This window comes from Amblyraja radiata, chromosome 22, assembly GCF_010909765.2.
Source record: "Amblyraja radiata isolate CabotCenter1 chromosome 22, sAmbRad1.1.pri, whole genome shotgun sequence".
Taxonomy (NCBI): domain Eukaryota; kingdom Metazoa; phylum Chordata; class Chondrichthyes; order Rajiformes; family Rajidae; genus Amblyraja; species Amblyraja radiata.
The window spans coordinates 27,957,705-27,977,970 of NC_045977.1; the positions used below are offsets into that span (position 1 = coordinate 27,957,705).

The 20,266-nt window shown below is 40.0% G+C and overlaps 1 protein-coding gene across 2 annotated transcripts in view; it reads left to right on the forward strand.

The window, feature by feature from the left end:
- The window catches only part of map2k3 (mitogen-activated protein kinase kinase 3), a 90,970-nt gene that overhangs the window by 17,117 nt on the left and 53,587 nt on the right, over positions 1 to 20,266 (forward strand). The gene's annotated exons all lie outside the window — the stretch shown is intronic.

Genomic DNA, 20,266 nt, shown 5'->3' on the forward strand with positions numbered 1-20,266 from the left:
CAATGATTTTTGTTTGGAATAAAATATTATGCTTAAAGTAGTGTGCTGCACGATGCATAGAGCTAGCTGGGTGCAGGGAGAATTCTGGAGCTAGGTTGTTTACTTCCATTTGTTGCACAATCGGGCTTCATTTACAGTAGCTTGTTTGCTGCAGAGACCTCGAGCAGGGAGTTACCGTAAGCTGCAGTGACAAATATCAAATGGGCAGTTTCTGGGAGCTTGATGTTGCTAACTCAGCATTCTTGCATACGGTTTGTCCTTTTAGGTGACCCTGAAGTATGATTGGCATTGCAATGTGGGGCGCACGGACTTTGCTATTTTTTTTTAATGGTTCCGCGTTGTACGGGCAGCAGACAACTAGATGGTTTCATTTTAAAAATGACTTTGGCTCAGCCACCAGTTTATGCTGCTTGGTGTACATTGTTCTTTTTAATGGAAGTATTTGGGTAAAGGCAACTATTTGCTTACTTGGGGCTGTCTGTGATGTGTGTTCTGCACTTGCATTGCCACAATGTGTTTAAAAGGCTACCTGTGGAGGTGGCAAAACCCTCATCAAAGTTTTAGTCTATTTAAAAGAAAGTTAACACATTTTTCTTTGAATGAGAAATTGATATAGCTGCATAAATCATTTGAAAATGTGTGTGGTTAATATTTTACATTGCAACATTTTTTATAATGACCTGTGGGTTTATTAAGGGGATTAATATGGGTTCTGGGACACCTTATTTGCTCATAACATGTTTGGGTCAACTGTGTGACACAGTTAGATGCTGAATAAGGTTTTAGTTTCTCTGCATTTCAATTTAATGTTGATGAAAGTGTTCAAACATCAACAAACCTGTAAAGTAATGAGATACGCTAAATAATTCCAGCTAGACTGAATATTGTGAGTAAATCATTGATATGGTTGCATTAAAGTGGTTGCATGCCCATCTTGAAGTTGGGTTTAAGACTTTCTCAGAACAGTGCATAATACAAGTCTCTGACATACTTGATTGAAGGACGTTGGGCATGACAGAAATAAGATTATTTAAATCCTCTGAGTGCAGATGGTCTCTGGTTTCATTAGTATGTAGGATTGTTCAAGAAAGAACTGCAAATGCTGGAAGAATCAAAGGTAGACAAAAATGCTGGTACTGTAGTGCATAATAAATGTCCTACATACTAATAGGTAGACCAAAATGCTGGAGAAACTCAGCGGGTGAGGCAGCATCTATGGAGCGAAGGAATAGGTGACGTTTCGGGTCGAGACCCTTCTTCACCCGCTGAGTTTCTCCAGCATTTTTGTCTACCTATTAGTATGTAGGACATTTATTATGCACTACAGTACTATGGTTTCTCTACGTACTTTTATTTTGGAACTATTGTGGTTTAGTTTATTGATTGAAAGGTACAGCATGGAAACAGGCCCTTTGCCCACTGAGTCAACACTGACTATTGATCACCTGCTCACACTAGCCCCATATCATCCCACTTTTGCACCCACTCTCTATATGCCAGGGACAATTTACACAGGCCAATTAACCTACAAACCCGCATATTTTGGGGATGTGGAAAGAAACTCATGCGATCATGGGGAGAATGTCCATGCAGACAGCACCTGAGGTCAGGATTGAACCTCGTCTGTGACAGCAGCTGTGATTTTTCCACCATGAAGCCTCACTTTATTTAGTATTTACTTAGAATAACTGATAATTTGTTATATTTATTGTTGTTGCAACTTGTGTGCCTGTAAAGCTGTAGCAAGAAAGAGGTTAATCTGTTTGGATCCAATGTATGACAAATAAAAACTCTGAATCTTGACGTTAGCCTTTGGCTCTTTCAAGGAAAAAGCACTCCAAAGATCAAGGGTTTGAAGAACTCCTGTGTGAAACAAGTGAAGATCGGCTGCGTGCAGAATGCAATAAAGAGACAGATGTACATTATGTACTTGCCCAAGCTTGTCTTTGTTAAATGGTGATCAGATGTTTGGTATCATGCCATTCTGTATGCTGAAGTGATTTTGCTCTTTCAAAGCAAATTAAAACTATAATTTATAGTGTATAGAAACAACTCCCCCACAAGTTTTTTTAAAAAGTGCAATATTTGTGGGGTCATTGAGTCCGGACGTTAATTATTTTCTTTCTCCTCAGATGCTGGTCAACCGTACATTTCCAGCTTTTTCTGCTTTTATTTCAGTTTTCCAGCATCTGCAGTATTTAATTTTATACAGAGTTAGATTGTAAGTAGTTCTGCATTTTTGTTGAAGATGGGTAGTTAACTGAAGAACAAATAACATTTATCTACCGATTAATTTCAATAATGCTAAATGCTAAACAGTTCAAAGGTTAGTTACAAGAGCAATAAATTTTTACACTGTATCGTGTGCAAATATTGTCTATCATTATATCTTCTGAATCACTTCATGTAATATCATAAAGATTAAATAATAAAGCTATATTTCATGACACGATCTAAAAATTGAAATGTATGCTCAAGCATTAAGATTTTTTCAAGTCTAAAATTTGCTCCCAAGGGCACTGGCTTTTTATTTGAGGTTTGGTGCAGTGAATCTTGCTTTGTTCTTTGGCCGTGATCTTGCAGAAATGATTTTGGCAAGTTCCCAGAAGTTCAGTCGTCTGGTTTTGTATGGTTACTCTGCACGTTTAATATTCAGAAGTTACTGTGTAATACTGATGTAGAGAGGAAATCCTTTCCTCAAAAGTAGCTTCCCAACTGAGGATGGCTAACTTGGTATGGACTGAGATTGGAAGCTAGAATTTTGGATCAGTTTGGCTTTACCACACAGAAAACGGCGTCCTTATCTTTGAAGATGTTTTGAACTTCAGCTAATTTTTTGATGCATCAAATGTAACATGCAGCATGTGCATAATAATACTTACTTCAAGTTCCAACAGCAAATCCGTTCTCTGGGATTATATTTTACCTATATGCTGAAGCTTGCATCTTTATTAAAGTTAAGGGCCTGTCCCATATAGGCAATTTTTTTCGGCGACTGGCGCCGACTGTCAGTCGTAGCAGGTTGCCAAAAAAGCACTGACTGGACCACCTCCTACAATAATGTTTACGACAAGCTACGACAACCCCCCACCTAGTCGACGTCAAGCTACCGGCAACCGGTGACCCATTAGGACTTCCACCTACGACCACACGGGTGACAACCAAAGTCAACCTACGTCCACCCACGACAAGCAATGACCCTGTCGGCGACAACTGAAGACAATTCAGTCACCAGTACTTGTCGCCGGTTGACGTACGCAGTCGCCAATGGAATTCACCCAAGTCAGCACCCAGCAACAATACCTGACGTTATCCTGGCGACAACCGGCGACAGCACCTACGACAGGAGAAGACAAGCTGCGACAAGCCCGCAGTCGGCAAAAAGTTTTGAACATTTCAAAATCCAGCGGCGACCAGAAAAACGTTACCCCTCTTTAGGCGACTTGAGGAGACTACTCACGACCATACAGACGACACCCCGGCGACCGTGTGGCAACAGCCTAGTTGCCTGTAGTCGCTCAAAAATTGCCTAAGTGGGACGGGCTTTATGCATAAATATCCAAACTTGAATGAGTTATCATGATTGATCGATTATATTTAAATGATGTGTCGGAAGGAATTGCGGATGCTGGTTTCACTTTTAGGTCGACAAAAAAAGCTGGAGTAACTCAGTGGGTCAGACAGCATCTCTGGAGAAAATGAATAGGTGACATTTTGGGTCAACACCTTTCTCTTTGAAAAGGGCTTCTACACAAGTATTTTGAACCATGGAGACCGCGACTTAATTGAGGAAAATTTAGCAGCTCTATTATGCACAGTGAAAGATTGATCGTCAGCTAATATCCAACCAGTGATGAGGGTTGAGGGAGAAATGTTGGTCGTGTGTGGGGGGGACATCTCCAAACTGTGATTTTTGTTTTTCTGTTCACCTACACATCTTCTCTAATTAAGGGCTACACTTCTGATGATACAGCAACCCACAATTTTGCAGAAGTCTTCAATCTCGTATGTCATGTTCTTTCTTTGGCTTGTCTTTTCTAAATAAAATAATTTATATATTAAAAAATCCACCTTTTGTTTATTGTCCACCCTCTATGCATTAAATTGTGCTCTGCCACCAAATCTTGTGAAATTTTATACTTTGTATTGAGAATATTTACAATTTTACTTTAGAAACAAAGAACTGCAGGTGCTGGTTTATACCAAAGATAAACACAAAATGCTGGAGTAACTTAGTGGGTCAGCATCTGTGAAGAAAAAGGATAGGTGACATAGAAAGATCACCAACCCTTTTTCTCCAGACATGCTGCCTGACCTGCTGCCTGACCTGCTGAGTTACTCCAGCATTTTGTGTCTATCTTTACAATTTTACTCCTCTGGGCTGTGCAGTGGTTTATATAATGTTTTATTTGCACTAAATAATATCTATGACATCTCAACAGAGCAGTTGATTCGAGTGTGAGCAAGTTCTTTGCTCTGTGATCTGCAAATGTTGAAGGGTTTCTATCGTTTACCCCTCTAACCAGTGCTTGCTTCTTCCATTTCTTTTTAATGGAATGTAGTGTATGAAAATATTAGGACCCTGACTCTTGACTGAGGAATCTGCAATGCAATTGAAGACCTTCTTAGGGTCAGCTATTCTAAGTACTATATAGGCATCATTTGAGAGCAGGCAATTTAATTAATTAAAAAAAACAAACCAATAATAACAAGTTTTTGGTTGCCTGTCTGTGTATCTCCTTAAGGATCAGTGTGCCATTTTGTCTATTCGTTATTTTTGTAAAGCATTATATTAAATTGTTATTGTATATACAGTTTGACTGATTATTTTCCAGAGCATGGGTGCAATGGATTGAATGCTTTTCTTTTGATTTAATTGTGACAAAAGGTGTCAGTTTAATGCATCATCTTTCTTTCAAAGGTTGGTGAGACAACAGTATCATGTCTTTTGTTGCTTCAGCATTTATATTGCAGTGGCAAAGTTCACTTCCCTTGATTTCAGGGAGTGGAATTAGCCATTAAGCATGCTGAGAGTTGGGCAATGCCAGTTTTGGCAAAATAAAATTTTAAGATTTCACATCACATCATTTGGAACTGATTGTGTCTGCAATTGTATTTTTTTTTTTTACTGTTCTTTGACAACAATGGAATTACCATTGATATACAAGGTTCTTTCCCTGTTTCGATTCCCAGTGTATATTGGAAAGCTAGAGTAGGCTGGTGCAATGGGTGTTATTCAAAACAGAAAATGAGTGGCATCGTGGTGCAGTGGTAGAATTTCTGCCTTACAGCGCCAGGGACCCGGGTTCGGTCTGTATGGAGTTTGTACATTCTCCCTGTGACCTGTGTGGGTTTTCTCCTGGTGCTCCTGTTTCCTCCAACATTCCAAAGAGATAGAGGTTTTCAGCTTAATTGGCTTGGTAACATTGTAAATTGTCCCTAATGTGTGTAGGTTGGAGTTAGTGTGCGGGGATTGCTGATCGGCGTGGACTTGGTGAGCCAAAGGACCAGTTTCCGCGCAGTATCTCTAAACTAAACTAAAAAAATTTAAATGTTCAGTTATCTCATCTTTATTTTCTAAAACTCATTTCCTAAGATTCTGGAGAGAATGTATTATAACAACTTTCCCTCTGAAACCTGTGTTTCTTCTTGGTAATGCAAGCAGAGCTAAGGAATACACAGGAAAAAGGGTTGTCATTTCTTAATGCAGGGAGTTTATTCAAGACGTGTATTTAAAGACTAGGTGGAAAGTGGGTTTGATACACAGCTACTTCCATGATCGCATTCAATTATGAAGCAGGCTTTTTCTTCATATCCCTTGATTCAGTTAGCCCCAAATTTAACTGTGGAAGAGTTTGAATTTAGGGCTGGAAATGAAAACAGTTAGTGTGAGAGGTTTGAAGAGTTGCAAATTGTGAAGCCATGGGAGGAAAGTGGTAAGAGCTGTCAACAAAATTCCCCTCACCTGTGTCGACTTATTACTTGTCATGCTTTGTCTTGCCTCTCTCTTTTTCCAGCTTTCTTCCCCCCCAACTTCTGAAGAAGGGTCTCAACAAGAAACATCACCTATCCATGTTCTCCAAAGATACTGCCTGACCTGCCGAATTACTCCAGCGCTTTGTGTCTTTTTGTGTATTAACCAGCATCTGTAGCACTTTGTACATTTAAAAAAAAATCCATACGATTACTAACTCTGATTTAACATCGAACAAAACATAGTACGGTTCAACACTGGAACAGATCCTTCAGCTCCCCATCTATGTACTGAACATGATGCCTATTTAATGTAATCCTGCCTACTTGCATATGCTCTATATCCCTCCATTCCCTGCATATTGATGCATCAATCTAAAAGCCTCACTTGCTTCTATTGTATCTGCATCCACCGCCATCCCAGCAGTGCATACAAGGTATAGCAATGTTACAAAATTTTGAGATTTTAAAAATCAAGTCTGCAATTTATCCCATCAGATAAAGCATAAAAAGAAGTTTAATTTGACACCTAATTCACTTTCATATCTCAAGTATTTAAAAAGTTATGGCCATTTTCTTACTCTGAAATTAGCATCTTGTTCCCTATTGATTTTCTATGGACATAACAAAAAAGCTGTGATCGTGGACAGTCAAAAGCACATAAAAAATTAAGAGAACTGAATGAAATTTTCAGTTATCATAGATTGAAGCATTCTGAAACAAATATAAAATAATCTTACTTGGATGACCTGAAATTAAAGCATATAATTAGTTAGTTACCCAATTGTAGCTAATTTCAAACTTCAATTACTAGATCTAAACATCTACCCATTTCTTAATAAATGATTAACATTTTTAAATAGCCTAAGTGTCCAAATAATATTCACAAATAATTCACAATAAAACATGATTTTTAAATCTCATTTACATTAATTTATAGGCCAAATGGAAGGAATTTAGTGTTCAATTGCTGTAAATTAAAGTCCATTTAAATCAGCTTTCTAGTGGGATCCTGTGAACGCACTGGTTTAGAACGTTCACATTGCGGTAGATTTGTGCCCTCAAATGCCCAGAAAAATATTGCGGGATATAATGGGGCCCAAATTAGCTACTCGCAACATAAAACTTTGTATAAAGGGATCTTAAGAAGCCCTTTTTAACGTAAAAATAAACAGCCTACCTTCCGTTTTCCCCTGTATGAGATCCGACCCGTTGTCGGCGGTAGCGGGTTTAGAGGTTAATTTTTAACCTACTATAACAAGTAAAGAAAGCACTTAAAACTAAAAATAACTCCAGCTACGGAATCTTCCAGCGATTTTTCGTTAATAATTAACTAGGCTGAAAAACCTCGATTTGAACAGCCTAGGGAAAATCGCGTTTAAACCCGCCCCCCTCTAAACGGCGCCAAAATCGCGCACACGGGCTGGGACAGATTTTCAGCGATCTTCAGGTAGGCTTTGCAACATACCTACAAGGTACCCACCACTCTGAAAAAAAAAACTTGCCCTGCACATCATCTTCTTTCAACTTTCTCCCTTTGTCCTTATAAATATGCCTTCTAGTATTTGACATTTTCACCCTGGAAACATCATTCTGATTGTCTACCCTATCTATAATATGTGTGCACTGGCTCCTCTGACAAGATATACTTGTTTAATTCTAAAGAACTTTTCAAGTTGAAATCCTTGCTTCAAGGCTTTTTGCCATTTCCTCCTTTGAAAATTCCTAGTCTTGAACTGAAAGAAATAGCCTGTGGTTCCCTCCGGTTATGCTACTTTTATATTGTTGTTCTTCATTTGTGGATACTGAGAGATCAGTGTCCACAGATGTATTTAAGCATTCCCTCATAATTGGGATATTAATGTTTTTGTTGGCTTTGTCCATGCAGCACCACCATACTGGGAGTATGCTTATGAATAAAGGCAGGTTAGCTTTCTTCCATATAGGCTATTCTTTATCATGTCTCATTATGGTTATTAAGTCAAATGGATGCAAACAAATCTTGTTTGCGAATTGTGAATTCTAGAGTAATAAAGCATGACTAAGCATTCAGCAAAATATGAGCTGAGGCATATGGCAGTAAAATGGTGCTGATGTTGGAATGGGTGTGAATATTGAAGCATATTGGAATTGTCTTGGGATCAAAATGATACAATTACTTTGGGTCATACGACCTTGTACATTGACTAGAAATATTAAGTTATCAGTTAAGAAATTGAAATTGTGGTCAGGAACCAATACATTGGGTTAGGTTTTCCCAATATTCAGTGAGAAAATTTATGATTGTTGTAATGTTGACAGGAATATTGGGGGGGGGGGGGGGGGGGAATACAAACGGTTATCTTTCTTTTATCTTTGGTTTTGTGGAATTGTAAAGTGGTTACAGTGGAGGAAACTATTTGGCCCTTCATGTGTACCAAATTACAGTCCCTTGGCTGTGTACCAAATGACAGTCCCTTCCCTGCATTTTTTTCCCCCCCTTACTGTATATCTGTTCTATTCCCTCTTGTGCGTTGTGGAATAGACCATTACCCAGTCGATTAGACAGAAGCCTGATGTTAAGCAATTGTGTGGTTAATAATGCATTTTAATTAAAAAAAAAAATCAGATCCTGTTTTAGTATGACAGGAAGCATGAGACTAAAACTGCTCAACTACTGAGCGGTTTCTCCAGTCTGTGTGGCTGCTTTGAAGTCAAACACATTCTGATGAGTTCAACGTAGAAATTAAGCCTATTGAACATTGATGTTTGGCGGGTAATCTGGCGAATGATCTGCTCAATAAAAACGTTGTTACTAAATCAATTCTGAATACAATGATAAGCTGTTCCCAATATAAATGTTTCCTTATCTCATTTTGACTTGGAGCCTGCTTCAGATGATTAGGAGTGTATATATAGCCTGATTTTTAAATTACCAAACATTCTATTCATGAGCAGTTGACAATGACCTACAAAGAAAACTTCCTATGATGAATGAGTGACAATGTGTAATATTGGGCCCACTTCTTTACCAAAATCAACCAACAATGAAATTGATAATATTGCTGTTCCAATTGAAGTCTGGCTGGACTAGTAGGTAGCACTGGTGACACCACCTGCTGGTGGAAGCAGTTATTGGGCACTGAGTTAAGAATATCTTCTTACTAAGAACATTGAAATATACCACGAACATTGCAATATGACTGAATGATCTACAGTACAATCTACAGTGATATATATTGGAGAGATACATCTGTCACTATAAGGATACATTACTGAATATAGGTTGAAGAAGGCTGCGGACCGGAAACATCACCTATCCATTTTCTCCAGAGATGCTGTCTGACCTGCTGTTACTCCAGTTTTATGTGCCTATCTTTGGTATATCCTAGCATCTGTACTTCCTTGTTAGTACAGGATAAATTACTGCTGTGTTTAAATCAGGTAAGCAAAAGTGGCATTATTTCCAATTTTCTTTTCAGATAGAGTTGATTAAATTGAATCACTTTGATTAGGTCTTCAGTTCTGCTTTAAATAGTTTTACTAAAGCAACTATGCTTCGAAAGGCAAATCTAAATTGAAGAGTTTAGAGGAATTAAATAGGAAGTAATAATCCTATGTAATGACAGGATTTGTAAACATTTGCTTTTGGTAAAAGTTAGATGGTAGCAACTGTGGTTACAGAGTATATGAAAATAAATGTCTGAATATGCTGGGTTGGGTTACGTCACAATCTCAAAAATTGCCTTTAGAAAAAAAAAAGCAACAATATGCTTGACGTAGCTTTAATGTTAATACTACGGATTTTGATTTGCTCTTCAGTTGGAGCAAAGGGAAGTTCAACAACTTTAAAAGTTATAAGGTAGGGTGTTACAAAATAAATGACTTTGTAGTTTCTGTTTGAGCATCTGAAAGATTTGGTATGGAATCCGTCACAGTTCTTTGCACTCCCCCACCTCCTATTGCCATTGTGCAGAATAATGAGGGCTTGGTTAGTGATGGGCATAAATCAAAGCGGTAAATGACATTTGCTGCATCTTTGTGTGAGGGGAATTTAACTGCACAGGCTACTTGTTTTAAAATTGTGGAATACTCCATGAAGCTGAGAAGGAATGTTAATTGACTTTGATTTAAAGTTTTTGCAGGCACTGGAATTGCAACAAGCAGCAGGATGACTGCAGTAAATCCATCCTGTCTTCAGGCCATTGTTTCTCAGCCATTCATCTTTTTGAACGTCTGGGTTGTCTGTTTCATTTTGTGGTGAGAATGTGGAAGAGAATGTATCCTTGCATGACATTTGCAAAACTTTAGGTGGTTACATGTCTGAAGGAAAAACAGAAAAAAAGACAGACAGAAAAAATAATGTTTAGAAAAGTCAGATAAGTAATTTAATTTAACTGCCATTTTCAGTGTTCTTGGCTTGGTTTAGAGTACGGAGTGCAGCATACACCCATTTTAAGATGAATTGTTGGAAAGAAAGTCTGTCAAATTGTGCATCTGTACGAGTGAACAATGGAGCTCAAGTCAAAGGATATGTTCAACGACAAGGACTAAAGCAATTCATGTCGTCTTGATACTGAATAATATCCCTTGAAAATACCTACTGTACTTCTCTCTTACTCTGGGATTTGTATCATATTACTTGAGTCATTAATCTGGTGATTAGTGAGGTTTGTGAGAAAAGGTTGGCTAACTTGGACATCCTTCCATGTCATGCTCATCCCTGTGCTTATAATTTCCTTGTGCCTTGGAAACTTTCAAGATATCTAATCTGGTCTATTGCCCATCTGGATTTAATTTTTTTAATTCTTACTGCATCCAAGCATGCATCTTGATTGGGGTTAAGCTTCTTCCTGAAACCCATCCAGCCACACATAGTGCCTTCCTTTTCTCCATGGAAAAACGTATTTCATTTCTCCAGAGATGCTGCCTGACCCGCTGAATTACTCCAGCATTTTCTGTCTACGGTATAAACCAGCATCTGCAGTTCATTCCTACACACATAGTGCCTTGATGACCACTGCATGTTAACAAACCAAACCCATGCAATGGTGTCAGTGCTCCAGTTCTTGAAGGGTATCCCACCACTAAAGTACCTTTTAAAGCTTTGTGTGGCACTGCAAATGTGGATTCTTAGCAGACAAGGAGAACCTCAAAGTCCAATAACCTCATAATTCATATAGGAAGCTCCAGGGCTATTCCTTGCACCAGGATCCCACACACTTCTACAATGAGATATCCGTGGGAGGTGGCCACCAGAGACCGTTGTGCCTGGCGAGAATTTCCATTGACTTGGAAATAATTTTGGAAAACAAATCATGAGCTCCCATTCTCATGAAGCTTCTTATTGTGACCCTTGAATCTCAATCTGACAATTTTGGAACTGAAAGGATCACTCCATTTTCAAGGCTCCTTCTGAACGGAGGATTGCCACCATGTATCAGTACACGTGTATGCGTGGACACATGGGCAAGTACACTACACGTATTAGCTTTCTCTGTTGCTGACATGCAGAAATGCATTGAGGTGCAGAGCACATAAATGTTGTCTTTTGGCCCACTGTGTCCATGCCGGCCATCAAATGCCCATTTTGCTAAACCTAACTCTTTATGCTCAACACATTCCCATCAATTCCCTCAGACTTTACATGTTCAGTTGATTTCAGACATGCCTAATGGTTGACTGCATGTCTGCGCAAGCCTGCATTCCCCCTTGTAATAGCCAGGCTGCAGCCACAGCAAAATCTCTGGAAATATTTGTCCAGCAAATAAGCTTTTAAAAGCTACCATCAGAAAAATGCAGGGAATGTTTTTATTCCCATTGAATTCTGTAAATTGTTGCTCCCTTGTATTATTGTAGCTTATAGAGTCACTGCCTTGCTTATCCTGACCCCGATCCTGATTGATCCTGACCCCTGTTGTTATCAACTAGGAGTTAGTACGTTCTTTCAGTGACTGCATCGTTTTTCTCCCACATCACAAAGCCTTGTGTTTTGGTTGATTAATTGGTTACTGTAAATTGCCCTCCAAGTGTACCAAGTGTACAGATGAGTAGCAGAATCTGGGACGTAATTGATGGGAATATGAGACTAATATATGAAATAATGTGAGATTGGTGTAAATGGATGGAGAACAGACTCAGTGGGCCAATGGGTCTGTTTCTATGCTGTATTTCCTTCTGATTATGTGACTTTCATAACGCCGAATACTGCGCCCCGGTCTGGTGCCGTAGCCCTCGCGCCAAGAAGCTGGATGCTGACCTCAACAGCGCCCTGCGGACTATCTCCGGATGCCTACGAACCACCCCAGTAAACCAACTGCCCGTCCTCGCTGGCATCGCCCCAGCCAACATCAGACGAGAAGCAGCCACGCTGGCCCTCTCTTGAAAGGCACAGACCAGTGAATCCCACCTCCTCCATCAGATCGTCACAGAGACACCACGGCGAGTGCGCCTCAAGTCATGGCACCCCTTTGCCACGCAAGCCCAAGAGCTGCTCTGCACAACACCAGCTGACGCTTCTAAGGCCGCCTGGGTCAAGACGAGATGGAGAGACCAGTGGAAGTCAGCGGAACCATCTAGGCTATATCATTACATCAATAACCCCATGGACGTCCCTGGTCAGGACCTTCCCCGAAAGCAATGGACAACCCTCAACCGCTTGAGGACAGGCATCTGACGCTATGGTAGCGATGAAGAGGTGGGGCGTCATGGACAGCGCCTCCTGTGAGTGTGGGGACCCAACACAGACAGTGGAGCACATAGTCATTAGTTGCCTCAAACACCGGCCACTGAATGATGTTTGATTGACCTGGACGATAACACGTTGGCCTGGCTCGCCTCAACGGAGCTGCATGTCTAAAAGACATACGACAGAAGAAGCAGATGTGACTTTCTTTTCATTGATCAATGTCAATATTGTGCTAAAAAGAGTGACTTAAAGGTTAGTCTCAGGTGTGTGTGTGTGTGTGTGTGACAGACAGACAGACAGGATTTGGAGGGATATGGACCAAAAAGGACCATTGGATGAGGATTGATATATTGATGCAAGCTTTAAGCACTCTGTGTAGAGTTCTGCACAGAAATGCAAATTCTGTTGAGCAGTGCTAAAAATGTGCTCCTTTCCAGATAATTTATTGTCTATTTATTTATAGTATGTTAATGTATCCGTAAAGTTGCTGCAAGTAAGAATTTCTTTGTGCCGGTGCACATAATTAGACACATACTTTACCAACATCCCCAACACCCTTGTTACACTTGGCACCTTTGCTTGGTGTGCCATGTGGTTTGTATGCCCAATATAGCTCCAGAAACAGAAGCCCTATTCAGAGCTCTGTTCGGGAAGAGATTACCAGGCGGACAGAGGAGATGATTCAAAGATGTGCTCTGCTGCCTCGGAGGAGTATAAAAACTCCCAGCACTTCTGGGAAATCCAGAGCGGTAAGAGTGCTTTTGGGATGGTTTGACTTCGCACAATAAGGATGCAGTGTAGGGAACACTCCACTTCAACTGGTGTTTGTCCTGTACGGGTCCTGCCCCACCTACGGAAGAGGCTGCTGGTTCCACATTCTGTCAGAACCCACAGAACTGGAGCAGAAATTAGTTGACCTTAATTTTGAGGACTGTGTAAGAGAAAGCTGTTGCAGCTGCACAATAAAATATCTAACCCATATTAACATGTGTCCAGAAAGCCAATCATTTGTTTTGTGAAATAAGTATCTCTGGCTTAATTGTTGCTGGAAGTGCACTTCAAGTTACACTTCAAATGGAATACAACTGAGTAAAGTAGAGACTGGAACCAGATAGCAAATTGCCTTGCTTTGCCATGTAAAGGCATGGCACAATTGTGTCAGGAGAAGATGGAATCAATTGTGTAAGCATTAAGTAACCCAAAAATGTGAGGAGATAAGAAAAAGTTGCCAGCTATTCCTGAATTGATCAGTTATCATTTCCTTTCAGTTCCCACAGAAACTAATTGTTTTATTTCTTATCTAAATGAGTCTGCAGAGCTACTTAACGCATGATAGGCAATAAATACTGAACAATGTGTAGGAAGGAACTGCAGATGCTGGTTTAAACTGAAGATTGACACAAAAAGCTGGAGTAACTCAGCGGGTCAGACAGCATCTCAGAAGAATAGGGAAACAAGAGATCTCTCTATCACCGTCTATATCACTCGTTTCCTTTTCCCCTGACTCTCATTCTGAAGAAGGGTCTTGACCCGAAACGTCACCTATTCCTTTTCTCAGGAGATGCTGTCTGACCGGCTGAGTTACTTTAGCTTTTTGTCTAAATACTGAACAATAGTCATCTGACACTGACTCACTCAGTGTTCAAGAGATTCTGATGGAGTAAACTGTAGGTGGAATTTAAATTTAATTGCTGCCCTAGATTTCCCTATCTATGATTTGCTCTTTATAATGGCATAGCAGTCAGTTTTCTTTCCAAACAATTGTTTGGCAGCTTCATAAAATGCAGGAAATTTTTGATTATCATGTCTTCAGCATAAATTCCCCTGACATGCTAAAACATTCACACATAACATTTGGATAGCTGTTACTGTACATACTTTGATTTTACCAAGGAGTTCAATTTGATGCAGAAAGCAAATTTAAAAACTTCAGATTCTAGATATATGGAATGAAAACCGAATAGGCTGGATATATTCAGCAGATGAGATGGCATCTGTGGAGAGAGGTAGTTGACATTTCAGGTCGATCCTTAAACAGAACTGGACCTGAAACCTGTCCTTAACAGAGGCCTCACCTTTGCACTCCTTCGCCCTCACCTCAACGAATTCCGGGTCCGCTATGACGTAGAGCTTTTCATCCGTCATCTCTGCATCCATGCCTTTTTCTAGTTCTCACCACCCAGTGATGACCCCTTCTCCCATCTCCAACTGTCCTCCTCTTGGATTCTCCCAGACAGCCTTCTACCCTTTTTGGATCCTGAGTCTGAGGAAGGGTCCCGACACGAAATGTCATCTATCCTTTTTCTCCAGAGATGCTGCCTGACCCACTGAGTTACTCCAGAATGTTGTGTCTATCTGCTGCATAGTAGCTGCTTCCTGACCTGCTGAGAATCCCACTGTTTGTTTTTGGTGATGCTGATGTTGGACAAGAGACTGGGAATAGTTCCAGAGTTTAAAAAAAAAAAAAAAAAAAAAAATTACCATGGAGGTGTATGGGTCCTGAAAATAGACTTAAAGCTCATTCATTTAATCTTCAATATCACAATGTCAATTTTTTGAACTCCAATCTCTGGAGTGAAACTTTAAGCATCAAATTCCAGGATTGGAGGTGAGAATGCTAACGTTGTTAGGAATATTCTGTTCCTCATCTGTGCTGATTTATCTTCATTTGTGAGCCATTCCACTGAATAACATCAGACATTTTCAGCCATAGACAACATACAAACTAATTCTATCCACTCGGCTAACATTCCTTGCTGTTGCAAAGGAAGATGGAAACTTGCATTATATATAGCATCCTTGGGACACCGTTATCTCAATATGTCCTGATCCATCAGAATAGATAATTGAAAAGTGCGGTCACAGTAGTGCACAGTCGGGAAGATGTGACATGGGAGGGGGGGGGGGGGGGGTCCAAACTGCAAACTCTTATGGCATCGTTAGAAAATTTCCCTCTATTCTCTTACATCTGATTTTATCAGTACTTTTCCATGTTGAACAACATTTGGAAGAAACCTTCACACTTCATTATCACCTGGAAGGCAGACATTTGACCCTTTGTGTGTATGCTAGCTCATTCCTTTTAATTTTTACTTGTAATATACTATCTCCACGCTCCCATAAATTCCCCCAAGATTCCACCGTTTGTCTGTGCACTAGGAGCAATTTACAGGGGAAATTTGTAGTATCCCACCAACCCTCCATTTCTTTGGGCAGTGAAAGGAAACTGGAGCACCCAGAGGAAACCCACATGGTCACAGTGAGAACATGTAAACTCCAGTGCTGAGATCAGGATTGATCCTGGATAGCTGACACTCTGAGGCAGCAGCTCTAGCAGCTGCGTCACTGTGCTGCCTTTTGGTCGGCTCCAGAGATGCAAGCATGACGTGTGTTTGCTCTGGTTCTGACTGTTCTGAGATGACTGAAATGGGACCATAGGCTCTCTCACAGATGGTGCAGGTAGATAGTGTGCAAAGGAATACATGGCTTCCAGTGTACACCCAAACCATCCACTCAAAGTTCTCCAAATTCCCCTGAATGCTGCTGCAATTTTTTTGCAAAACACAACTGCAGGTATGTTAAACAGTAATAGTAGACATGTGATAGAGAACACTAAGAAATCTCTTAACCACCAGATCAGCTCTGCTGCATCCGATTATGTGTTTGGATAACCTTCAAACGATAAGTAAACTTGATCTTGACGCATGAAAGTTGTTTCTAATTGAGTGGTCCATTCCACGTACATCTGAGCTTTGTGCAAGTGGCCTTGTGTACAATGGACCCAAAGGCAATTTGATAACCTTCACACATCAAGCACAATTATTTCCTTTGAAGCATGTACAAAATTGTGCTGGGTTAAAGAGTTTCTCTGATGTGTATTTTACTGGAATACAGATATTGGAGTGACAGATCAATTTGCTTACACCGGTCCTATTCATTTTTTTCATTCATTTAAGGGATGTGGTCTTTGTGGGCAAAGTTAGCATTTAATTGCCCATCTTTAATTGCCATTTGAGAAGATGGCAGTGAGTTGCTTTCTTGAACTGCTGCAGACTATGAGATGTGGGAGGGAGTTTACTCTTCTGAAATGAACAACATTTCAACCAATATATAAAATCCGATACCTCACTTTTTTTTCAGATGTTGATCAACTTGCTGCACATTTGCACCACGTTCAATTTTGCCACAAGAATTTAAATGCTCTTATTCGAGTCTAAATCACCAAATAAAAAAAAATGATTTGACATTTTTTCTCATGGGATATGGGTATTTCTGACATTAAGAAAGTAACTAGTCGTTAATAAAATAACCAGAAAATACACCTTCAAGCCGAATGGTATGCATGCTGAGAGAGAAACTTGAATGTGGGCATTCCGTGACCCCTATTTTCCCTGCCTTTCAGGTAGAAAGGTTTGAGGTGCCAAAGAAATCTAGCTACATTTGTGTTATTGTTCACTTTGTGATTGCAGTGAAGACACTTGTGCGAGCAATGAAGGATGAGATGTCAACTAGCAGGCTTGTTTGTTTTTGTGGTCATTGGTGCAGGAGGAGGTGCAGTTGCAATAGAGGAAGAAAAGAAGCAATTGGTGCACAAAAAGAAACAGGATGGGATAATTCTGCCCTTCACACCCTCCAAAGAACTTGGGTGCAGTTGGGATTGAGTGTCAGAGAAAGCTGGGCAATTGGCAGATAAATAATGTTATATGGTTTTTCTTTCCTGCAAAATTGCCTAGGACATCATGAAAGTACCAGTTGGGGATATCTCATCATCTACACTTTTTCTAAAGAGATATAACAGAAAACTGTTAGTGAATAAATAGCAAAGATAGACACGAAAAGCTGGAGTAACTCAGTGGGACAGGCAGCATCTCAGGAGAGAAGGAATGGGTGACGTTTCGGGTCGAGACCTTCAGACCGGTTAGGGATAAGGGAAACGAGACATAGACAATGATGTAGAGAGATAAAGAACAATGAATGCAAGAAAAGAATGAAAGAATATGCAAGAAAAGTAACAATGATAAAGGAATCAGGCCGTTGCTAGCTGTTGTTTGGATGAAAACAAGAAGCTAGTGGTGGGGGGTTGGGGAAGAGAGGGAATGCCGGGGCTACCTGAAGTGAGAGAAATCAATATTCTTACCACTGGGCTGTAAGCTGCTCAAGCAAAATATGAGATGCTGTTCCTCCAATTTGCATTTAGCCTCACTCTGACAATTGAGGAGACATAGGACAGAAAGGTCTGTGTGGGAATGGGAAGGAGAATTAAAGTGTTTAGCAACCGGGAGATCAGGTAGGTTCAGGCAGACTGAGCGAAGGTGAATAAATAGCGCCGTGCGCCGGCAGAAGTCTCCAGTGATGCGCCCCGGAGTTGAACGACTAGCAGGCCGAGAGCGACCCGGTGGGCAGACCGCTCTGAGAGCGACAGGGGACCTGGTGGGCCACCTGCGGCCACATGTGGCGGCAGGCCTGATAAGCCGTTGCGAGAAGATAAGACTGTACCAAGAAGTTTTTAAACTTTGTCAGCCTCAGGAATGTGTACTGATTAGGTGAACTCTGTTGTATGATTTTACCGAATTGTATGTAAAAACAAAGTTTTGCTACCTAGGTACATGTGACAATAAAGTATTGAATCGTTGAACTTGTTTTGGATGAGGAAAAAACACTGGACATGGGTATGATGCACATCATTTATTTGCAAAACCTAGTTATCATTGGCCAATTTTATATATGTGTGTGTGTCAGAATAATACCTGGATGACTTAAATTACTTGCTTGCATTAATTAGGTATGCATTCTTGTGAAAAGATTAAAGGAGGATTTATTGGATGTGTTTAAGACGATCAAAGGATTGATGTTGCGGATATATTCTTTCAATTGGAACATCCATAAACTAGGAGGCATAATCTAAAAGTTGGAGGTAGACTGAAGTGGTGTTTGAAAAGTATTTTCTCCCCCACACATACAGGAGAAATCTGAAACTTCCTTCAATTAAAGCGTTAGCCTGGAGGATAACTGCAAAAGTCTAAGCTGATATTGATAGTTGGATAATGGTATTAAGTATTATGAAATTAAGGGCGGATGGAATTAAAATGTAGATCTTTTATGATCTAACTAAATGGTTGAACAAACTATAGGAGTGGAATATCCTGTCTGATGTCTACTACTGAATTACCAAATAAGAAACTAGGCATTTGCAGTTCATTTTATTCCTTTTTTTTCCCCCACACCCATCTCATTTGTATCCTGCACTGTATTTTGTAATGCAATTGCAATCACACAAAAGAGGAAAGCACAATCTTTCCTCAATACTGTATTACTCAATATTCACAGATTTTTATATCATTGCTATTGTTCTTCAACCTTTTACCCAAATGAGTCATCGGCACCTGACAGGAAACAAGATAATAATGTGATACAACATAGAAACGCTGGCACCTGCGCAAGTACAATTTTTATAATGGCTCCTGGTTTTACTTGGCTAAAGCCAGCACTTCTGGAGAGGTTATCGTATTATGAACAGAATTTGGGCACAGAATGTATGATAACAAAGGTCTATCTGTTCAAGGAAGAATTAATCAATAATATTTAGCAGTCATCAAAATTGACTGAATGGGGCTTTCATGGTCAGGGCAATGGCACGTGGAATTTAATTCTGACAATTGTGAGCTGATGTGCTTTGGGAGGTTACTAAGGGTAGGACGTACACAATGAATGATGGGACCTAGAAGAGTATTGGGGAACAGACGGACCGCTATGAAGACAGATTAGCCTAGCCTATCTGTAATTTCTACAGTTGCCTTACGAGATGGATCAGTAAACATGGGATGTCTGTACTGTGGCAAACTTAAACTACACTTTAAAATTGCCATTTGAATCTGCAGTCGTTTGTGGGGTATATTAGAGATTTTCTGACAAACACTCCATATATTTTAGCTGTATTTAAAAAAATAAAAAAAAATAAAAAATTTCTAGTATTTGTTTTTAATTTTAGGTTTGCTAATCATCCCAAATGTATTGAATTATCACAGTGCATTTTGTAATAGTGCACCCGTATCCACTGTTCACTGGACATGGGCCAAGTGTAAATTAGACTGGCTGTTTTCTTCTGGATCCTGTTGTTTCTTCACTAGTGTTGGAGCTTCTCACATCCTGGCAGGTGGGAAAATTCCATTGTCTTCCTAATGGGCATTATGGTGGAAAGTATTTGGAGGGTCAGGATATGAGTCACTGGTTTTAAGATAACCAGCCTCATTGAGTCCTTGATCCACAACATTTCTTTGGTTAAGAAGGATCTCGACCCGAAATGTCACCTTTTCCTTCGCTCCATAGATGCTGCCTCACTCGCTGAGTTTCTCCAGCATTTTGATCTACCTTTGCATTTCTTTGGCTAATCCAATTGTTTCTGGTCTGTGGTAATATCACTGGTGAAGGATTCATTCAATTCAATTCAATTCAACTCAACTTTAATGTCATTGCACAAATACTAAGTATGGGTACAACGAAATGCAGTTTTGCGTCAGTCCGTAGTAGTAGTGCATATAGAAAAAAAAAAAAAAAGAAGATACAGAATAATCAAAAATACAGAATAATTAAACAATGGGGACGGAGGGACCGGAGAAATCTATCGGC